This window comes from Sorex fumeus, unplaced genomic scaffold (genome assembly GCF_029834395.1).
Source record: "Sorex fumeus unplaced genomic scaffold, SorFum_2.1 ptg000039l, whole genome shotgun sequence".
Classification (NCBI taxonomy): domain Eukaryota; kingdom Metazoa; phylum Chordata; class Mammalia; order Eulipotyphla; family Soricidae; genus Sorex; species Sorex fumeus.
In genome coordinates, this window is record NW_026606096.1 from 12834745 (window position 1) to 12840477 (window position 5733).

General features: G+C 46.9%; 1 pseudogene; it reads right to left on the minus strand.

Annotated features, from left to right (window-relative positions):
• Positions 1 to 951: 951 nt before the first annotated feature.
• Positions 952 to 2221, minus strand: LOC130028362 (TAR DNA-binding protein 43-like; annotated as a pseudogene).
• Between the last annotated feature and the right edge of the window lie 3512 nt (positions 2222 to 5733).

Here is a 5733-nt window from a genome sequence, read left to right on the forward strand (position 1 = left end):
CTACCATGGCTCTCCGCACACTCTCGCACCAAAGCCACAGGTTGAGAGACACATCTCGCCCAGTTAAAGAATCTCCATTATGCACCACCAAGTCTCTGCACACGCTCTCCTGTCCTCGCTCATACCAGCGTCTCATGCCCCAGCACCACCATCAATCCCACACAAGGTTTCAGAAGTTCAGACAGCCTTCTGGTTCACAGCACAGCCTTGCCGTCACAGCGTTGATCCGACTCCAGGAAAGAAAGAGTAGCAGATAAAAATGGGACACCCACCGTCAGAGACGAAGCCCGTCGGCGTGGGGACGAGCTCTTGCGTGCGTGGGCAAAGCAGCGGATGGAGCCCCACGGCGCAGTGAGTACAGCACTCCTGTCAGTGAGTGCTTCTTCCACAGACATTTGAAATGAGATGAACTGCAGAGATTAAATGAAGGCTTCATATCGTACTCTCGCATATGAGGGGAGACAAGCGTTAAGAAATTGAACAGAAAGAAAAGAACCAAACATTGCAACACCACGATCTCCAGGGACCTTCCTACGGAGAAAATCTGTATGGTGGGGTTCAAATTAAAATGAGGAGGAAAGACTGCAGCTCTAACCAATGGGTTCCACTTTGAACATGCAAATAATTCAGGTGACAAGTCCAGGGATAAAATAATTACAGGAGAAGCCTCTTGATAGCAATTGTGGTGTTGGTTTACCTGTCAGGCTAACAGCAGTTCACTTTCAAACACTCAAGAGTTCAACCCGTTATGTAACAAAACTTAGAAAATTCCTTTAGCTTTTCTTCTTTTTCTAAATGAAAGATGTCAAAAATACTCCTGAATATACTCCACACCGAAAAAAAAACAATTTTGAAAATTCTTAGTGCGTATGTATCTTACAATATATTTACGATGAGTTTAGAAAAATTTGAATTCCCACCAGTCTCTAGCGTCTAACTGACCAGCCCAGCCTACATGCCCCAGCCCGACGACTTCGAGTCCATGCTGGAGCTGAAGTCCATGCATTGAAGCCGCTACCGGAGCCCGCATTGGAGGCCGACCCCCACCCGATGGCGGCGCCTGAGTTGGAGCCGCTGTACGGGTTGTTCCCGGAGCCGAAGGCCTGGTTGGGCTCCCTCTGCATGTTGCCCTGGCTCAAGTTGTTCCCTGACGGGCCCGACTGGTTCTGCTGACTGGCCAGCATCCCCATCATGCCCCAGCTGCTCTGCAAGGCGGCCTGGGCCGTGGCCCTCATGGTCGGGTGGATGCTGAAGGCGCCGAAGTTCATCCCGCCCCCCATGTTGCTGCTCTGCTTGTGGCCCAGCCCCGCCCCGCCACCCCGGCTGTTCCCGAACCCGCCCTGGTTCCCAAAGCCACCCGGATTACCGCCAAATCTTCTACTTCTCTCTAACTGCCTATTGCTATTGTGCTTGGGCTCCACATTGCAGATATGCACGCAGAGGATGCCTTTGATGATCAGGTCCTCGCCACACAGGGACTGGGCCACCTGATCATCTGCAAATGTGACGAAGGCAAACGCCCCCCCCCCCCCCCAAGGGCTTGGGGATGAACACATCGACCACCTCCCCGTACTGGCAGAAGACCTGCCGCAGCTCGTCGGCAGTCAGGTCCTGGGTGCAGCGGCCCACAGACACCTTCCTGCTCCTCAGAGGCTCATCCGGGCTTTGCTTAGAATTTGGAAGTTTGCAGTCACACCACCGTCCATCAATCATGTGTCGCTGGGACATCACCTTCACTTGGGTCTCATACTCCGTGAACCGCACAAAGCCAAACCCTCTTTTGGTGACCAGTCTTGATATCTTTTTTTTTACCTGGACCATGAGGACCTCCCCGAAGGTGCTGAAATACTCCTTGAGGTCCTGCTCGGTGGTCTTCCAGGGCAGGCCGAGCACGATGGGGTCAGACGTCTTCTGCACGGCCCTTTTCACCTTCACCTCCGACGAAGCATCAGACTACTCCATGTTCCTTTTGTCATCTTTGGGGTAGTTGACCACGTAGTCCCGGTTGCCCCAGCCCACGTCGGGCGCGTGCAGGATGCCCTCCACCAGGCACGCGCACGCCGCGCATGCACTGCGACACGGGGTTCCGGTAGCGCAGGCTGCAGGCGCCCGGGAACTGCGCCGTGACCGTGGACAGCAGCACGGTGCCATCGTCCTCCGACGGGATCTCGACGGGCTCGTCGTTCTCGTCCTCCTCCGTGACTCGGATGTACTCGGTCATCTTCGCCCGCTCGGTGTCCGCTAGGTCGCTCGGAACCCACGAGGCGGCGCACGCAACGACAGCGCCCACGACCGCTCGCTCTCGGCTCACACTAACCTTGAACACTTTGATGTATTTATTATTCATGTATTTCTATATTCTTCGTGACAGCATATTCAAGTATTCAAGTATTTTACACATTCTTAAATCGAGCTCTTTGGGTTCACCAATGTCTTCTATTTTGCATAATTTTTAAATTGGATTTAATTGAAATGTCATCTTGTTGTGGGACTAGACATCTATGTGCTTTTGAATACATTAGAAAGGAATTGGTGGGACCAGAGAGATAGACAGCAGGTAAGGCACCCTACTTGCACACGGTCAACTCAGGTTCCATCTCTAGCACCCTATATATTTCCCTGAGCCCTGTTAGGAGTGATCCCTTAGCCCAGAGCTAGGAGTAACCCCTGAACAGAGCTGGGTGTGGCATCCCACCTCAATTAAAAAAAATTGAAAAGGAAAGCAATTGGCAAGAACTAGGCTTAGAATTTAGAAAAGAAAAACATTCACTGAGGAGTTAAAAATACCCCCCCCCCACAAAAAGAATTAGAACGATATGTTTTGCTGACTGCATTTGGAAGAGATTGATAAGAAAGAAATTGACTTTGATGCCGTAGAGAAAAGAGATGAGAGTGACTTCTTAAGTTTCCTTTCTGTCATTTTTTTATAGCCATTTACCCTGATTTACTTTACTGTTTGGACTGATTTTCTTCAATCAACCCAAAGCAGCTGCTTACTTTAGAAAGCAGAATATGTGGGAAAACATTTCAGTTCCATCATGCAATTAGTAATGACAACAAATCCAGCACTTCTGTCAGGTATGATCCAATGCTGAGGTAAGCTAGCATATGAGCACACTAAACAGAAATGATGGCCACTCAATACCTCGGTTGCAAATCACAATACCCAAAAGGAGAGAGAGAACAAAAGGGAAAGCCCTGTCACAGAGGCAGGGTGGAGAGGGGGAGGGGGTGGGAAGGTGGGAGGGGTACTGGGATCATTGGTGGTGGAGAATGGGCACTGGTGGAGGGATGGGTAACCGATCATTGTATGACTGAAATGCAAAAATGAACGTTTATAAGTATGTAACAGTATCTCATGGTGATTCACTAATAATAATAATAATAATAATAATGAATGGCTTCTTCTTCCTGGGTCTCCTGTGCTCATTTCAAGAACAGTATATTTTTCAGGTCTTAAAGTTTGAATAGCGGGATGTCAAGTGACCAAGTGAAAGAATTTCATGAGTGCTCCATGAAATTCTTTATGACATCCCTGCTGAGAATGGTGTCTATTGTTTTCCAAACATGCTGTCTCCTTCACTTTCTTCATTTCATACCATTTTCATCCTCAGTATGAAGAGGATCTTTTGGTAACTTGGAATTATGCTATGGAGTGATCCTAGTCAGCAAGAAAGGTTGAGTTCGCCCCCCCCGTGCCCCTCCCAGCCCCCCTCACCATCCATTTTATATAGGAGCTCCCTTTTTTAAAAAAATTAATTAACTAATTGATTAAGTTTTATTTTTTAATGAATCACCATGAGATACAGTTAGACTTACAAACTTTTGTGCTTATGTTTCAGTCATACAAATATCGAGTACCCATCCCTCCACCAAGTGCCCATTCTCCACCACCAATGTTCCCAGTATCCTTCCCACCAACCCCCCTGGTCTCCCCGCCAACCCCCAATCCCCCTCCCACCCTTTCCGCTGCCACGGCCTCTGTGGCAGGTGGATCCCTTTTCTCTCTCTCTCTCTCTCTCTCTCTCTCTCTCTCTCTCTCTCTCTCTCTCTCTCCCCCCCCCTTTGGGGCGTTGTAGTTTGCAATGCAGGTATTAAGTGGTCATCATGTTCGGTCTATAGTCTACTTTCAACACACATTTCCCATCCCGAGTGGGTCCTTCAAGCATCCTTTACTTGGTGGTCCCTTCTCTATATGAGCTGCCTTTTAGGAGCTCCTCTTTGAAGAATATAAAGGTCCTTTGCCAAAAATATAAAAAGCATTATCCAATGGGATTTTCTAGATGAAATATAGAAACGAAAGAGAATGAAGCTAGCAAACTGAAGTTGGAAAAGAAGGATCCTAGAGTTATCATGGGCAAGGATTACCTAAATAGGCCAGGAAAATGCTCACCAATGGAAAGATTCCTGAAACAATAATGAACAAACTCTTTTTTTTTGTCCAGCCATGACTACAATTAGCTGACCAGATGAATTGAGTCATTTCTTGTGGCTGACCTACATCTTTGGATTTTCTGTCTCTGTGTGCTTGTATGTATCATGTCTTTCTTCACTTTTTTTGTTTGTCTCATTCTCTAGTGATAATTAAAATGATAATATAAATAACAAGCACCACTTTGGGGATAAGGAAATTAAGGCTAAGAGAAATAAGACAGGAGTCGTATGGCCAGAAATGGCAGCATTTGAAATCCCTGTGACAGATGCTGGGCTCTTTATGCTGAGTCACGAGGCGTGACAGATTAGCAGGGAGAGTATGGGCTTGGAAACCAGGCAGTGTGGATGTGGATCTTGGTCTAGCTTCTTACTGGCTGCAGAAGCAAGTCTTTGCCACGCTGTGCTACCCTCTCCTCTGTGATGGAGAGATGATTAGAGAATATACTTCCTGTGATTGTTAGGAAACTTAAACTGGTTAAGAATGAAAGTGGCCCAAGTTCTCAGGCTAGTATGGGTGACATTCACTGTCCAGTTTGCTTTCTCTTCCTTGGCTTCTCAGGTTGAATAACATAGTGCAGTGCACACGATTTCTCTGCAGGTGTGTCTCAACTTTACATCATGTGTAATTAGTTTTAAGAATAGACATGTTGGGGCTGGAGTGATAACACAGCTAGTTGGGGCTGGAGTGATATCACAGCGGGTTGGGCGTTTGCCTTGCGTGCGGCTAACCCTGGTTTGATTCCCACTATCCCATATGGTCCCCCAAGCATCGCCAGGAGTAATTCCTGAGTGCAGAGCCAGGAGTAAGCCCTGTGCATCTCTGGGTATGACCCAAAAAGAAAGAAAAATAGACACGTTTTCATACACCCTGCTAGTGTTTGTCAGTTTTTTTGTTGTTGTTGTTGCTATTGCTTTTATTGAACAAATAGGCATTGAAAAAATATCAACTGCCTAGTATTATACAGCAGAGAATATTTAAGAATGTAGACTGGCGTCTGACTAATCTCCGCTCAATTCCCAGATCTGCCGATCTCTAGCTATGTGCTCTTGAGCAAGTGACTAAAGCAAGCAGTGCCGCAGTTTCTTTTTCCTACACTGGGGATAATAAATATTTCCTACCTGGCTTGTTTATACTCAGGATTCTATAAATTATTACATGACAGATGCTCAGAATACTACAGAAGTAGTTATTTTAATGTTGTTTTTCCTTTAACGGTTTATATCTTATCTCCCAGAGTAGGCCGTAAACTTTTGGGAACCAGGGACTTGGCTAATACAGCAACACTTCACTTTCCATTC